Here is a 17,095-nt window from a genome sequence, read left to right on the forward strand (position 1 = left end):
CAGCCCCATCCCCGGCTGGAGACGGAGGGTGACGGGTCTGGTTAATCTTTAAAGGGTTCTGGAGAGCGGGGCTGTGCCGGCGCTGCTTCAGCATCTCCTTCAGCATCTCCATGGTTACATCGCTGACCCAGTTCTCCTCCCAGCCCCGAGCTGGGGCAGAGCTGGGTGGGATGCTCCTCGGTGGGGCTGGGGGCATCCCTGTGCCCAGCTTCGGGCACCCCATGACCCCGCTGGGTCCCCCCAGCCGGGTGTCACGGCCGTGCCGGGGGATGACGGAGCTTGGAAAAGCGGGGAGCGAGGCAGCACAGAGGGTGGGGGGTCACAGGTGACCCCAGGGAGTGGATGGGGCTGTACAGCCCCACTGCTGGTGCATCCCACGGACTGGACGGTGTCAGGGGTTGCGAGGGAGCCCTGGCCCCAAATATCCCACCGAAATAGAAATGAGGGGGAAAATATTGATGGGAAAAGTGGGGTGCTTTGGCAAAGGCTGTGGGGAAGGAGAGAAGAGCCCAGTGGGTGCCCCCACACAGGTGGGGAAGGGCCCCTGACAGCAGGTGGGGAGAGGAGGAGAAGGCGGAGGAGGAGGAGAATGAGGAGGAGGGAGGTGATAAATGAGCATGGTGGGGTTGCCTTGCCAGGGAAGGAGGCAGAGGGATTTTTTGGGGCTGTTTTCTCCCTCAAAGCCCTCAGGGTGGGTGTCGCCAGGGAGAGATGGGGTTGGCAAGCCCCAGCAGTGGGGCAGCAGGTCCTCTTGCCCCTGGGGCTGCCCCTGCAGCCCCCAAACCCCTGCTCTGGGCCTGCCTCCAGCCTGGAGGGAGAGCACTGAAGTGCTGCTGACATCTGGAGCAGGTAGGCCCTAAAATCAGCACTTCTGGGGAAAGAAAAGCTTGTAGAGCTGCCACTACGAGGCACTGCCAGTTCTGAGCAGGGTGCAACGCGCTGGGGCAAGCTGCAGCAGCACAGCTCGCAAGCACATGCTCCTCCTTGTATTAGGAAGTAAGGCAAGGGCTTATTTCCCCTAAAAGTACTTAATTCTAATTAATTGCTTCAGGTTTGATAGGCAGTTGCTCATATAAATCTAATTGCCCTGCAAGAAGTATAATTCAGCACACATGAGCTGAGAACTTGCAATTCCAGCTACTGGGGTTAAACATCTCATTGCTCAGGCAGGTTATAAAAGTTATATTCTGGCTGCAACTTGCTGCAGGCACAGCATTAATCCTCCTGCACAACCTCCACGGGCAACAGAAACCTTGAAATTAAAGGATGGGTCCAAATGTGTTCCATTTGTAGGAAAAGTGGAGCTCAGAGGGGAGAAGTTTGGAGGGATCCTCCTGCCTGAGGGTGCTCCAGCCCCTGCCCCTGGAAAAACACCCGACTGTTGTGTGAGCGAGGTTCATCAAGCCTGTGTCTGGGAGGAAGAAGAGGAGGAAGGCCATGGGGCATTCTCCTGCTGGGTTGCTTCAGTCCGGATGATTCTCCAAAAGGCAGGATTGGGTGGGAGCAGGAGTAGAAAACACCAGGAGCTGCTTGTGTGGGCAGTGCCTGGGCCCACGAGACGGCGGCCGCGCAGTCGGGTCCGTCTGCGGCAGCCGGAGGGGTGGGAAGTGCTGGTGGTCGTGGTGTGGGCGAAAGCTCAGCCCCCTGCATAGACCTGCTGATGGGATGGTGGTGACAGCAGCCAGCACTGTGGCCTGGGGACGTCCCCAAGGGCTGAGATGGCTCATGGAGACCAGCTCTTCCAGCGACCCACCCCCTCTCTTCTGGGATAAGCAGTGTGATGGATTTCCTCAAGCCTGGGAGCAGGTCGGGTCTGAACACCCTTTCTGCTCCGGATGCTCTCCTCCTGTGCAGGGAGGGGGATTGGGAGCCCCCCTGGGACCCAGAGCAGGAGCTAATGGAGCCGCAGCCCTGCGTGGGGGTCTCCAGTGCAGCAATGATGCAGAAGAACCGACTGTGCCACACTGGAGTGTGTTTTCCCCCGTCCCGCCACGTCCCAGCGCACCTCGGCCGCGGGGATTAACTTCCATCCCCACGCACAAAGCGCGTGTCCATCTCACAGCCAGGATCCCTCCGGGAGCACCGGGACAGGGAACCAAGTACCTCCGCAGGGACAGGCAGGAACACAGCACCTTCCCGCACCCACCTCGTGGCCATCATTCACGGGGTGGGGGGTGGGAGCCAGGGACACCCATATCTGTCCCTGCCTGGTGGCCTGATCTTGGGCTAAGCCCCCTCCAAGACACCAGGAGCCCCGGGCTAGTGCCCTGACCACAGCAGCCCTTTCCCCCATGTCCCTGCATGACGTCTGCTGCTCAGTTAAATCAGATCTGTGCTGAATCCCGTCGTTTCCTAGGTAACATAAAAGAATCAGAGGAGCAAAAGCCACCCGGCGGGGCTGTGGCTCGGGGACAGCAGCTCCCGCTGAGCCCAGCGTGCCAGGTTAGCTGCCGGCGGCCGAGGGCTCATGGCTCTGCGGCAAGCACCAGGGCATCCCTGGTGGTCCGGTCTCATCCCGCAGCCATGCTGTCTGGGCCAGGCTCCCGCAGGGCAGAGCCCAGTGCTGCTGCACCCCGGTGCTGGTTTTGGCCGCGATGGGCAGCTTGGGCGGGAGCAGAACCTCGCTGGGGACGTGCAGGAGTAAGCGCGGAGCAGCCGCCTTGGGTAGCGTGATGCTGCGACCCCCAAAACTGGGCCACTTCCACGGGGAGGCAGTGGGGATGTAAGAAACCAGCCCAGGGCCTTTGGTGGCCCCCAGCGGTGGGGTCACCTCTGCTCAGACCCCAACCCCTCGCCTGGTGCTCGGGCACTGAGGGCTTGCACCGCCACAGCGCGGCCAGGGCTGGTACCAGTCTCCACCAGCACGGAGGGGCTGTGGGAAGGAGTTTTTCCCGTTACCCAGCAGCCGCTGCCTTCCCGGCTGCACGGCTCCGAGCTCTGCAATGCAGCTCACACCGCTCGTCTGCTGTGTGTGAATCCCATCAATATTTCATGGAGCTGCTTCCTCCAGGGGAAGGGCTGCTATCAGCTCCAGCTTTCTGCTGCTCCCACCAGCACTCCTCTTCTTGCAGACAACATCTGATTTTCTTCCCCCGGCAGCCAGCACCCAACAGCCCCCCCTTTCCCTCCCCTTTCTGCATCAGCAAATATTGCTTTGCTTTTCAGGGGCTCTGCATCCCGCACGGGCCAAGAGCTCTGAAGTCTCCTCGGGTTTAAATCAAAGTACTGACCATACTCTGCCCCGTGCTTGGTGCCAGCAGCCCAGACTCCATCTGACTGGGTCCGATCCACCCTGCCTGGCCACATCCAGCCCACAGCTCCCAGCTTGTTCCAGAGCCCAGCAGGAGCCAGGGGGTAAGGCAGGCTGTCTGCAAAAAAAGTTGCTTTTTAAATGCTAAGACTGCACTATTATAGCAAAAAGCTTCTTAAGGGATCAGCAGAAAACTTGCTTGCCGTAGGAAGACTTCTGTGAGCCGGAGTGATGCCAAGAGACGGCGGGACCTTGGCACTGCCCCTGGCAAACACCCATCGCTCCGCCACGGTCTGCACCCAACCTGGTGAGAGGAGCTGGGGCAGGTCCCTGGACTGGCGCCAGCACCTGCGTCCCCGGCAGAGCGGGAGGACGGGCGGTGGGGCACTGGGGAGAGGGGCGATGCACGAGTGTACCCGAAGTGAAGGCCAACTGCTCTCGCATCGCTCCACCACGCAATGACTAACTAAAATAGGTGCGATTTGGAATTTGCAGGCTGAGAGACCTCCAGCTCTGGGACTCCATTTGTCCGCGGGAAGGATGAGGAGCCTGGGGAGGCTCCCACCATGGTCCCTCCATGGTCTGACACAGCACCCGGGGCAGGCGGGGAGCCCCTGAACCCGGCAGGCAGCGAGCAGTGTCAGCGGGGTTGTCAATCCTGCGCTAAATCACTTTAAAATAATTATTAAATGAGCCTGTTTCCCTGCTACTTGAGACGCTGTGACGAAACGTTTTTAAGTGCATTGAAATGGCTGTAAGGAGATGGTGCCACACGGCTCGGGTTTTAATAAGCAGGAAAAATAGGCGTTTTCATAACCTTAAACTGCATCTTCAATCAATGCGATGCTTCCCGTAGGGCTGTGCCGCAGCTGGAGCAGGAGGGAGCCCGCGGAGGGCCTGAGCTCGAGGGGCAGCAGAAGCTGAGGGAGGACAGACCTGGGGTGTGCGGGGGATTTTTGGGGTGCAGGGAGTGGACCAAGATGCTGCGATCTCATCCTCTGTCCACATCCCACAAAGGCTCTTGCGCCCGGTGCTGTGAGGACGGGGCTGAAAGGGGGACGAAGCGAGAGCGCAGGGAGTGCCGTGCCCGCAGAGCGGAGCGCAGGAGTTTGCCCTCGCAAAGGGCTGTCGGAGAAGGTACATGGCTCCCTGGGAGAGGTGCGTAAGCACAGCAGAAGGGCTGGCTTTCAGGAGGTGTTGATGCAGAAAGAAACGGGCACGCGTCTAAACCGGGGCTGGAAGCAAGAGGTGAGGGAGCAGCTGCTCTGCTGCTCGGGGAAGGGGCCGTGCGACGCAGCCGGCCATGCCGGGGCTGGGTCGGGGAGGTGGCCCCTTGTCCTGCGGCGGAGGGATGACCCTGGGCTGCCGGGCCTGGCAGCAAAGCCGCTGGGTTTGTGCTGCAAGCGAAGCCCATCCCCGCGCCGCCGGGATCCACAGGCTCCTGCTCCCAGCACACTAATGAAATAAGCAGCGCAGCCCCACGGGATGTTCCCTGTGCACTAAGTGATGCAATTCAGCCCAGGGCTAATTGTTTTGCTCGGTCTCAAAAGACTCCTCATGATGCTTCCCGGGCTCCTGGGAGCAGGCACTGGCCATCGCAGAGCCCAGCACAGCCACCAGCTCCTGCGGGGACAATGCTGCAGCTCGGTGGAAGCACCCAAGCGGTGGCCCTGGCTCTGGGGACCATTTTGGTGGCTCAGCAGACACGGCAGCTGGGCAGGTCCTTGCCCATTCGGGTGCTTCCCCACTGTGGGGGACAAGTGATGCCCATGCTGCCCTCGGGCTTCTCCCCACTTATGGTAACCCCAGTCAGAGCAAGCAGGGAGCAGCGCAGGGACCTCTGCCCATCCCAGGGCATCGCTCTCACTCTTCCTCACCAGTTCTTTAACAGATTCCCTAGAATCTGCCCAAAACATCACGGAGGGCAGAGCGGGCTCTCTGGATCGAGCAGAGGCAAATCGATGTACGAAGCACAGGCTGGAGACACTGGGAGAGGTGAGCACCGGCGTTACGTGGGCTGCTCGGAGTGCGGATGAGGCCTCGAGGCAAGCCCTTCCCAGGCGGGACCCCCCACTTTCACCTGTCCCTACCCCCCGTTTCCCCAGCGGCGGGGACCAGCGTGCACGGGACGGGGTTGACGTCAACGGGCTTTCAGCGGGGATGATGGATGGCACGGGAAAGCGCTCCCGTTCCCGAGCCGCTGGCTGGGAAACGCTGCCCGCCGCCCCGAGCTGGGGAGGGCTCCGGTAAACCAGCCCCGGCAGCGCCCCGAGCCAGGGAACCCTTGGGGATGGGGGGAGCGCGGTCACAGCCCCCACACTTCCAGTGCAGCGGTGGTTTTGGGGTGTTCACGTCTCGGCTCGGAGCCTGGGGTATATTTTAGGGGTGCCAGGCGCACCTCATCGGCAACCGCGGGGTGCAGGGGGAGCACCGGGGCTGTCCCACCGGGGTCAGGACCCCTCCATCCCTCCTTTTCCCCCTCCCCGTGGCTACCGGAGCTCCCATCCTGCTCCTCCCTGGCACCGCATCCACGACGGGCATCCCCAAAAATCACTGCCCCCCCACCCCACCCCCCCACCCCTGCCGCCGCGGGGGATGCTCCGAGGCAGGTGCGGCCCCGCTCCCCGCCGGTGGCCACGGGGACCGAGGCGGTGGCCGTCCCGGGCGCCCGGGAGCGCCCCACCCCGCACCGCCGCCGCGGGCACTCACCCACCGCCGCTGCCGCCGCCGCCGCCGCCGCCGCCCGTGCCCGCTCCTCCCCTCGGCCCCGGCGGGCTGCTGGGAGCGGCGGGCGGGGGAGCCCCGGCCCGGGCTGCCGCCGAGAGGGGCTGGCATCCCCCCGAGGGTCCGACCCGGCGCTGCCGGGTGCCCCCCGAAAGCTGCCGGCTGCATCCTGCTCCCAGCAGCTGCGCGTTGAGAGCTGCCAGCTGGACCCCAAAAGCCACCGGCTGGACCCGACGCCCATCTGTCAGATCCTAAGGGCTGCTGGCTGCACCCTATACCTGCCAGCCGGACCCCAAGAGCCTCCAGCTGGACCCTACACCCATCAACTGGACCCCAAAAGCCTCCAGCTGCACCCTACACCCATCAACTGGACACCAAGAGCTTCCAGTTGGACCCTACACCCACCAACTGGACACCAAGAGCTTCCAGTTGGACCCTACACCCATCAACTAGACCCCAAAAGCCTCCAGCTGGACCCTACACTCATCAAGCAGACCCCAAAATCCTCCAGTTAGACCCTACACTCATCAAGCAGACCCTAAAATCCTCCAGTTAGACCCTACACTCATCAAGCAGACCCCAAAATCCTCCAGTTAGACCCTACATTCATCAACCAGACCCCAAGAGCCTCCAGTTGGACCCTACACCCATCAACTGGACCCCAAGAGCCACCAGCCAGAGTCTACACCCAGCTGACCCTTCTCCCACCTGCCAGCCTGACCCTTCTCCCACCAGCTGGACCCCAAGAGCTCCTGGCCAGACCCCGCACCCACCAACCAGACCCCAAGAGTGGCCACCCAGACCCCAAGAACCACCAGCCAGACCCCGCACCCACCCACCAGACTCCCAGAGCTGCCCGCGGGACCGCGGGAGCCTCCAGCCAGACCTGAAGCGCTGCCAGCCGGTCCCTGCTCAGCCTGGGTGGCCGCGGTGCCTGCTCCTGAGGGAGCACATAAACCTCCCAGCTCCGATCCCTTTTGGCTGCCACCAGAGTGCGAGCGTGGCCCTCCTGGGGGGACGGGGACCCAGGGGGCACTTCTTGTGCCCTGGTTCCTTCCAAAGAAGAAAGTTTGAGCAGAGAGGCGGCCCCAGTTTCTGTGCTGCCCTTGGACTCACCTTGGCTCCCTGAATACAAACACTAATTTCTCTCTAAGCAGCGTCTCTTTTTACTCATGGTAAATTCCTCCAGTGCTTTCCCTGCGTTGCCTCTGCAGGCTGCACACCGCGGCTGACATAGAGCCACGTGCCAGGAGGAAACCCTCCTTCGCCGACTTTAACTCTGTCCCTCCCTAAAATAGTGCCGGGCTTGGATTTCCCGGTGGGTGGGCTCCCCATCCTCGTCGTGCCGGGGGTCCCGGGGCTGCCACCGGCACCCCAGGCTGCGGGGAACCACCCGGCCCTCGTGGGCAAAGCCTCCGCTGGGTTCCCCATATGGGGGTCAGGGTCTGGGGGGTGATTTGGGACCACGGCCCCGGGGTGGGTTGGTGAGTACGGTGCTCAACGGGCATCCATCGATGGAGGGAAAATGGGGGGAAAATTCCCCCTGCGGCGGCTGCTGGAGGGAAAGGGGACACCAGGGAGAGCCAAGATGTGGCGGGTCCCGGCGTTGTGCACGGGAAAGCTGGTTAAGGAGCAGGAATAGCTGAAAGAACTAAATATGGAAACTTGGATAAAACATCGCTGAAGTAGGGAGATGGTTTCCTAACAGAATTCAAAGCATATAAACAAACTCAGGGAGGGAGAGAGGTTGTCTGGAGGGGGCCTTTATGAGTAATATTTAGAAAAACTAGCTGAAAATATCTTGGTAGGGAAGGCTATTTCATCAAAGCAAACTTCCAGTTTTGTGAGGAAAGTGTCAGTCCAGGGAACGTATTGTTTTGGGGGAAGAGATAGTGAAAACATGTGCCTCAGTGGCGAAAAGCTTCTCCCTTTAAGATTTTTTTTCAGCTGCCACATTTCGATGATAAAACATGAAGTTTCATGGCAATAACAAAATAATAATGACAAAGTTTTCAGTCTGACTCGTAGGAAACTGTCTGACTGTCTCTGCTTTTCTGCTTCCCTTGGCAGGTTGCTGCGGGATCCCTCGCTGACCTCCCGCTGGCAGGGACTCGGTGGCTCATTCCCCTGTGCTCGAGTCCGGGGGTGTGCGGCACCGACAGCCCCTGCAGCCAGTCCCCTGGGAAGCGCTTCCCGGGAGCGGGATGGACAAAAGCCCCGGACTTGGTCTTGTGCTGGGATCCCATCAGGGCTCTCCCATCTCTAATGTCTTTTAATTCGTTAAGGAGCTCAGTGCTCTGGTTTGTCAGCTCCTTACCACCTTCTCCTTTTGGTTTTGTGCCGGTGAAAAGGGGGTGGTTTAACGCGGTAAAGACCATGTAAGAGGATTCATGGGGCTTGGCTTCGCAGCACTGCAGGGGCTATCGGCAGCATGCGGCACGGGGATGAGTGTGCTGGCTGCGGGCTAACGGAACGCGCGGAAGAGGCTTTGCAAGCCCTGCCATCGTAGGCACCCCAAACCGTGGTGTCCCTGCAAGGGTGACCCCGGGATTCTGCAGACCTCGTGGGTGCCACGTGCCACCTTTCCCCTGCCTCTGCAGGGCTGACATCTGTCCGCAGCGTGGCTGCTGCTCGTCCCGGTGAGAGGTGGATGTAACGGGAAACAGAAAACACAAAGGAGGGGGCAGAAACACCAGGGGAGCGGGGCTGCCCTGGGGCTGGGCGCTGCAGAGGGAGAGGGCTGCACCTCGTGAAGGGTCATGGGGAGAGGATGGTTTATGCTGGGACTGGGTAAACCCGGCATGTTTTGGAGAGGCTTTTCCAGAATGATGCTGCTAGTCCCTGCCCAGAGAGCCAGGCTGTGGGGTGGGCCCCAGGTGGGCAGGGGGGCTTCTCCCTTGCCCACAGGGAAGAGCATGTTGCTGTCGGTGCTTGGGGAGGTTGTCGGTGCTGCGTCAGCTCTGCAGCTTGTTGTCTCGCTCCGGTGCTGTGTCCCACTTCTCGCAGGAGAAAGAGCTACGCCGAGATGCTGTAAAATCTCCTTTCGCCATTCTGTAGGGAGCAATCACGTGGGCTCACCAGTATCCTACTGGGAAAGCCAGCATGGCTGATCTGTGCTGGGCACCCGCCAGGCAAGAGGCACTAGCACACCATCTGCTTCTCCTCGGGATGCTGCAGGGACCGGGAACGCCGCTGTCCTGCGGCGGGACCAGACGAGCTGAACCGAATCCCAGTGCTGAGCTGGGAGCTGCAGCCTCTCCCCACTGCCGCAAGGTGAAAGCACGTCCCTGGGAACGTTAGAGCCGGGCTGAGCATCCCGGCGCCGAGTGGCTCATCTGCAGGTGTGAAGAATTCTAGATCTCACAACTCTGGGGGTTTTTAAAACCTTCTGTTGGCTCCGCCCTGGGGACGGAGGGCTGGGAGAATTAGGGAGAGTGTGATGGTTGTTTGGGGGCTCCTATCTGGGCCAGAGGAGGTAAAAGCCCCTCGCTGCTCTGGGAGACCAGTTTGAACCTCAAACTACCCGAGTACGAAAGCTGCTGGTGACCCACAGCACCGCGGCTGACACTAGATCGTCCTTCAGGTCCTTTGGTCTCCTAAAGAATCCATTTGCGACACCCAAAACATCATCTCCCTCGTGTCAAATTAGCTTTCTGGGTTTTTCTTTCGACACAGAAGACGTTTCTACAGGCGCTTCAAAATGTGTGTATGTGCGCAGGCATACAGAGATATACTTTTAACTTAAATATACTTAAATATCATATAGATGGTCCCCAACTGGGAGATGTGGGACGTGGCACGTGCAAGCTGGGTTGGGAGCCCGGTTTGCAGCCCGCACCAGGTGTGAACCCAGATGGGGCAGCCTGCAGGGCCAATGGGCCCAAAATCTGGCCTTAAATAGCCTTTTTTTTCCCCCAAATCTACAAGGTAGCGTGTCCATGTCCATACATGTTTATACCCAGTTTTTTCTTTTCTGCACTTTTCTTTGCTTGGGGATAATTGCTGCAAAGCAACAGCTTATTTGGGATGAGTCCAGAGGACGGCTGTAGCGGGAGGGGGCTGAGCCGAGGAGGGCCAGGCAGGTCACCTCTGCTCCAAGAGAATGATTTTCCGAAGTGTCAGACAAATCCAGCCCTTCCCAAACCTGCCCGGGGGGTGCAGTCGGTGCAGCACCACTCCTCGGGGTCCCCGCGGTGCAGGAGGGAATCGGCTGGCCAGGTAGCAGATGTTCATTAAGTGCAAACTCAACAAACCACGAACAAATTTATGCAAGCACTGACAAAGCAGGGAGAGGAAAAGCGCTAAAGCACTCTTTTTTTTTTTCTTTCTTGTTTTTCTTGGCTCCTCCACGTTTCGGCCAGGCTGACACAGAGACCTCTGTGTTCGCAGATGGCTGCGATCCTTCGCGGGGAAGCTGAGCGGCTCCAGACAATGCGGCCATTGGTGCCGAGAGAGCAGGTGGGGAGGAAACGGAGCATCACAGGCACAGCGCGACGGCACACAAAAGGATTCAGCGGGAGGAGGAGCAGGGTATTGTGCAGAAAGCCCTCGAGTGGGGCCTGGTCCTGGCAGGAAAAACAGCTGGTTGGTTTGACAGCTGTGCCTGGCAGCAAAGTCAGCAGCAGTGCTGGCTAATTGATTTATAAATGAGTCATTTTGAAGAGGGGCCATATAGCGCTGCATATCATCACCCTTAAACGTTACAACAAAAAGGCTAGCTTAGAAATTGTGAGAATTTTAAAAAAAAACAAAACCAACTAGCATAACTTTTATTGTTCTTGGCTGCTTTACAAGTGCCCTGAGATCATGAAGTTGCAAGACTTCAATAAAACTGCAGGAATTTGCTGCAAGATATCTCCTAGTTCGGTGCCAACACGTAGCCTTCAGGGCAGCCGAGCTCTGAAACCACAGCGTACGCAGAAACTCGTCCCATTTCCTACATTTGGGCAAATGTCACGCAACAGAAACCACAGATCTGAACTCTCTGTGTTTGCAGGACGCAGGAGGGTTTTTCTTCTCTCTTGTGCAGCGTGCAGAGCTCACACAGCAAACCGCCGTACCAGAAACTTCACCAGCAGACCTCACCAATTTTGGAAACTCCAGGGAAAGGGTGAGGGAAAGTGCAGCAGCCACACAGGGCCTGACTTTCCTCTCCCACCTCAAATGACATTTAAAGCACCAGCCAGGCAAACCCTCTTCCTAATGGTCAATTGGATGCAAATGATTTGGGCACCAGAAAGACAATAAAGAGGCAAAGATGGAGTCATTTTCAGGGTGCACTTTTTCATGGGAAAAATACTGAAGCAGCCTGAGTCACGCTTCAGTGTAACATGTCCCTGAGCCAGAAAAGCAGTCCCTGGGAAATGAGATAGCTGGCTGAACTGGAGCACAGACTTTTGCTTGAATCGGCTCCAGCTCCGGCAGGATAGTAGCAGAAAGTTACCCTGTGATGATAGATCAGAGGCCTGCGTGAAGAGTGTTGGACAGCTCACCGAGGTTTAATTTGGACAGCTCTCAGGGCCATGCCAGGCAGGGCTGGGTGAGCCAACAGGCGAACGGAGGAGCAGCTCCTCCACCGTGGCTGGGCTGGCTGAGGCATGCAGGGCTCTACCTGCCAGCCCCAGCAGCAGGGTCCCGGCAAGACCCTCTGGCTGTGGTCACAGTGCTGCCAGGCAGCTGCCTGGGGAGAGCCAGGCCCCCAGAGACAATGAGCAACAGCCTCAGCTTCCTTCAACATCTCAGCTGAGAGGCCCTCAGCGAGGCAGCTGCCTCCCTGCCCAGGGCATTGCCCCACGCCAGCCTGCCTTGGCCTGAGGCTTCAGAATCCCAGGATCATCTCGGTTGGAAAAGCCCTTGAAGCTCCTCCAGTTCAACCATGAACCTCACCCTGACCGTTCCCAACTCCACCAGATCCCTCAGCGCTGGCTCAACCCGACTCTTCAACCCCTCCAGGGATGGGGACTCCCCCCCTGCCCTGGGCAGCCCATTCCAACGTCCAACAGCCCCTTCTGCAAAGAAATCCTTCCTAAGAGCCAGTCTGACCCTGCCCTGGCGCAGCTTGAGGCCATTCCCTCTTGTCCTGGCGCTGGGTCCTTGGCTCAAGAGACTCATCCGCCCTCTCTGCACCCTCCTTTCAGGGAGTTGGAGAGGGCCATGAGGTCTCCCCTCAGCCTCCTCTTCTCCAGACTAAACCCCCCCAGTTCCCTCAGCCGCTCCCCATCAGACCTGTGCTCCAGACCCTGCACCAGCTCCGTTGCCCTTCTCTGGACACGCTCGAGTCATTCAATGGCCTTTTTGGAGTGAGGGGCCCAAAACTGAACCCACTCATCGAGGGGCGGCCTCACCAGTGCCGAGCACAGGGGTCAGATCCCTTCCCTGTCCCTGCTGGCCACGCTAGTGCTGATACTACTCTGGAGCGCAGGCCCGCACAGGCCTAGGCCAGACCCAGGGGTTTGGCTCCCCCTCGAGGCCCCCGGGGCCCCTAACGCCGAGGCCTGGGCCCCCGCTCCAGCCTACCGGGACCCCCCCGCCCGGTGGAGCCTCCCCCGCCCCGGCTCCCGGCGCGTCTCTCCCGGTCTCGCGAGATCAGCCCCGGGTCATGCGCCTGCGCAGTGCCGCGGCCCAGGGAAAAGGGGCGGAGCCTCCGCACCGCCGCCTCACGGAGCCGCCGCCATCTTGTTTCTTGGCCGCTGGGCGCTCGCTCTGCTCTGGCCGGCCCCCTCCCCCTCCTTCCCGCCTCCCGTCAGCCGGGCCGGAGGCAGCGCGGGCGCCGGGCGGAGGAGGCGGAGGTCGCGGCGCCGGCCGCCCCGGTGAGTGCGCGGGGAGCGGGCGGGAGCGCGGCGGGGGGAGTCGGCGGCCTGTGAGGGGGCGCGGGGCGGGGGCGGCCCGAGGGGCTTCCCCCCCCACCCCAACCACCTACGGCTCCGCTCCGATTGGCGGAGCCGCGCCGCGCCCGCTGATTGGCCCGCGCCGGGGGAGGCGGGCGAGGAATGCTGCGCGCTGATTGGATACAGAGGAGCGGACCGGGGAGAGGACAGGAAACCGAACCGTTTCCCCGCGCAGCCCGGGGGGGGGCCGGGGGCGCGGTCGGGGCTCGCCCCGCAGTAGGGGAGAAGGGGACGAGCCCCGTGCGGTCCCGGCGCTGGCGGAGAGCCCGGGGCAGGCGCTGCCTGACGGCCGGCGGGCAGGGCAGAGCGCGGGGGCCTTCCCGGTGCCTTCCCGGGCAGCCAGCGGGCGTTGGCGGCGGCAGGCCCGATCTGACAGGCCTCGACAGGCGATATGTTGCGGGAGAGTTCGGTTTCACATGGGGGATTTGTCATATTTTACCGATCTGTGGCGGTTTTTGCCCCACAAGCCTTAAGGCGGCTTCTCCAGAGTCTGCCCCAGCAGTGGGTGGGAAGAGGGGCAGGACCGAAGTTGAGGCAATCGGAGATAATTTGTGGATCTCTGCAAAATATCTGAGGCGTTGTTTAATCTCTGCTCAAAACCCCAGGGCACGGAGAGCTGTGAAAATACCTGCACGTAAATACAGCCTCCTAGATTCTGCTTTTTTCTGAGCTGAGAAAATGAAAGCAACGTCCCCCAGTAACTGTACATTAAAAGCCGTGTGAGTGCAGCGTGGATGAAAGCTGATTCTTTCGGGCTGAGTTGTGTTTCATTCAGGTCAGTTCATTCTCCAGCTGCATCATCCGCCGTGCGGGTGTTTGGGGGGTCAGGGCTGAGTGGTGGGCACAGGACAAGCGGGGTGGCAGGACAGCTCTTTGGTGGCAGGACCAGCTTGTGCTTCGTGTTGGCTGAGCTGTGTCCCAGGGCTGGCTCCAGAACCCGGAGCTTTGTGGCCAGGTTGCTCACAGAAGGAGAAACAATAGTGCTGGCTACTTCTGGCATGTGACTCTTCACCTTTTGAGACACTTGTCTTGTTGAGTAAAGTATTCTCCACGTAGTTATGAATAAATACTTCTTGTCTGGATAGCTGTCTGAGTACGGGCCATTAAAAGTAAAGGCTCAACTGGCTTCGCTTGCGATGCAGAGCAAACAGTCCGCAAGCATGTGGTTAACTTTTCCTCTAGTCCTACAGCCAGAAAATAGACCTCCTGGGTCATCAGACATTGTTTGCTGCTGTTGCCCTTGGCAACATCATGTGTCTTTTCTTAGGCTTACCTGTGCCCTTCTTAAATTAGGTTACATTTTTGGACTAGGCTAGTCCTGCTGGATCTGTTTATCTAGAGTTGAGACGTGCTCTGGTACCAGCCTAAACTTACCTGGGCCCAGCTTACTGTCCCTTAGGCAATGGTCATTGTGGTGACAACCTGATGTAACGTGACATCTGGCATCGCACACTCCGTCATAACCGCGCTGGGTGTTGTGTCACTGTTACAAGGGCTCATTGGAGATGCTGGCTCATGCGGGGGCTCGCGGTCTTCAGGCTGCTGTGACCACACCGAGTGGAGGATTTGGACATGTTTGGGGATGAACATGGAGTTCTTGGTCAGAGCAAAAAGCGGTGCCTTGAGCTGGACCTTTGAAACCCACGCGCAGCACAGAGAGCTGTTCGCTGAGCAGGGACTGAGAATCAGGTGTAATCCTGCGGGTTGGCTGGGGGGCCTTGAGCCACTCATTTACCCTGCACGGCCAACCTGGTCCCTCTCATTATTTTGTACTTTATAAAGATAAGTCGTGTTCGTCACTGGACGTTCTCATGCCATACGTGAATAATGTGCAGCGACGCTTTCTTAGAAGTGCCACAACCTGCGAAATGCAGTGACAGATGACAGTTACTGGGTTAAGAGCATTCCTTTCTCCTTAGGTCTTCCCAGGAGCTTTGTAGTTAAATCTTTCAAGTGGGATTTCGGCAATTCCCGAGTGTTAGCTCAACTGCCCCGCGTGACTGCAGAGCAAGAACAGCTGCAGTGATTGAAATAGACCCTTTACTGCAGGGCTTCCCAAAATTAATTTTTTTTTTTTTTCACTGTCATGAAGAATTATTAAACACCGTGAGAGCAGTAGCTGTTCCCGTGGCCATGCTGGCTCATACCCACAGGCAGGAGGGGGCCGCTGGGTCTGTCGGTGAGCGGGGGTCGTGTCACGGTGCAAGGAGGTGCAGGGGAATGTGTTTGGGCAGTCGTTACCACTCGAAATACCAGCGAGGCATTCCTCTCCTCTGCAGGAAAGGTGGTGGGTTTGTTTTGCATACTGCCTGAAAGTACCTTGCATACCTCTAATAGTAAGCATACCGCAGCTCAGAGGCCCTTGCTTTTATCTGAGGAATGACACAGGAAGAGAACAAAGCCTTGCAAAGTATTACTACTTTTTTTAAGACACATTTTAACCAATTATATTTAATAAATCACCGGGAAGATCTATTTTTAAATTAATCTCTCCTTGCTATCTGAGTCAAACTAATCGGCAGGACTAGTAAAGCATTGGCTGTGCTTTGTAATATTTTTTCCTCTGCTGCTCTGTATATAATCCTGTAAGCACGTTGTTTTCGAGCAGTAAATTCTTTTCTTGGAATTCAGCTCGAAATCCATTCAGCTGTAGTTGGTATCTTGTTGGAAGTTGTGTGTCTGCACAGGTTAAACCACGCGCTTCGTAAACATGCTTTTCCCAACTTCCAGTCCCATCCGAGAGCTACCGGAGCGTTCTCGGAGGCCGCGAGAGCCGTGTCGCGGGCAGCGCGCGGCCGGCGGGATGTCGTGCGCGTGGTTAAAGCCGCGAAGGGGAATCTTCGAGCGGCGGCAGCTCCGCCGGCGTTTCCCGGGGCGTCCTGCGAGGAGGAATGTCGGAGGTGTTCGGCCTACTGAGAGGGTCGGGGTCTGCGCCAGGAAGGCGTCTGCTTGGGCAGCCACCTGCTAAACCCCGGAGTTGATCTGGCTGAAAAGCAGATTTTTTTCTTTTTTTCCCCAACCCCCGGATTATTTTTCAGTCTCTGCGTGCACATCAGAGCGTCTGCGTGTGTGTTTGATCCGGGTCACGCAAACGCTCTCAGTGGATCAGAGGTGGGAAGTGCCACCAGCCATTATCAGCCTGTCCCCAAAGGTGCCACCTGCACCGTCCCCACGCCTGGGGTGGCAGTCGGTGACCCCCTGTCACCACCCAACCGACCGGCGACGACCCCACCAAAACCATCCCGGTGCCTCCGTGCAACGACCGGGAGCGCGTTTAAGCTTTTTTGCGGGCGAAGCAGAGGGCGAGACCTCTCGCCGTGCTGCCTGCCCGGGGATCGCCCCGCTCCGCTCCTCCCGCGTTGGACCGTGCTCGCCCCCTCTTCCAGCAGCACAGCCCGGTCCTGCCCTTGCACCGCGGGGACAACCGGTGCCTGGTGCCACCGGGAGCCCCGGGTGGTGCCACCGGGAGCCTCGGGCCCGGCCTCCCCGCGGGAGACGGGTGCTGGGTGTCTATGCCAGCCCCGGCCGTTTGCCCGGTCACCCGCCGTTCACAGCGAGGCCGCCGCCGGTGGCGCGCACGTGCCGCTCGGTGACGCGGCGGCGTGTTGGGCGGGAGGGGGTGCTGCTGGAGTGACAGGCGTGCGGGCCAATCGACAGCCGCCCTACGACCCCCCCATCTGTTTGACTAGGAGCCGAGCGGCCAATAGCAGCCGCCGGGGCGGGCGGGGAGGGCCCGGCCACCGCGCTGCGGAGGGGGCCGCGGGCGGGGAGCGCGGCGGCCGGGCGCCGCTCTGACCCCTGCGCCGCCTCTCAAGGTAACTTTAAAACAGGAAGTGGACGGTGAGGTTGCGCCGCCGGCGGTAGCCAATAGACGCGCGGGGCCGCGCCCCCCCTCGGCGGCGCGTAGCCAATGGGCGCGGGCGGGGCGGGCCGGGCGGGCGCAGCAGGGTAGGCTGAGCGGCGGCTGTTAAAGGGGCCGGCGGCCCGGTCCGGCGGGGACGCGGAGTCCCGGCAGGCAGGGGTCAGCTCAAAGACAAAGGGATGGCGGAGAGGCCCAGGGGCCGTCGCCCCCCGCCGCAGCCGCCCCCCGACCGCCGGGCAGGGCGTGCGGCGGCCGCGGCCCGGTAAGTTGATCGCGGCGGCCGGAGCCGTGTTGGTTTGGGCGGGGGGCGGCGGGGCGGCTGCGGCCCGGCCCGGTGACGGGGGAACAGGCCTCGGCGGCGGGGGGCTGCCC

The 17,095-nt window shown here is 59.9% G+C and overlaps 1 protein-coding gene across 5 annotated transcripts in view; it reads left to right on the top strand.

The window, feature by feature from the left end:
- Positions 1–12,605: 12,605 nt before the first annotated feature.
- The window catches only part of NFYC (nuclear transcription factor Y subunit gamma), a 37,028-nt gene continuing 32,538 nt past the window's right edge, over positions 12,606–17,095 (top strand). Inside the window, exon 1 of one of the 5 annotated variants that reach the window (XM_074807365.1) lies at positions 12,606–12,783. The gene's annotated coding sequence lies outside the window, so the exon portion shown is untranslated. Of the gene's footprint in view, positions 12,784–13,615; positions 13,637–16,654; positions 16,677–16,823; positions 16,986–17,095 lie in introns of those variants that run through there. The other 4 variants (XM_074807369.1, XM_074807372.1, XM_074807370.1 and 1 more) reach the window with 4 other exon arrangements.

This window comes from Strix aluco, chromosome 26 (assembly GCF_031877795.1).
Source record: "Strix aluco isolate bStrAlu1 chromosome 26, bStrAlu1.hap1, whole genome shotgun sequence".
Classification (NCBI taxonomy): domain Eukaryota; kingdom Metazoa; phylum Chordata; class Aves; order Strigiformes; family Strigidae; genus Strix; species Strix aluco.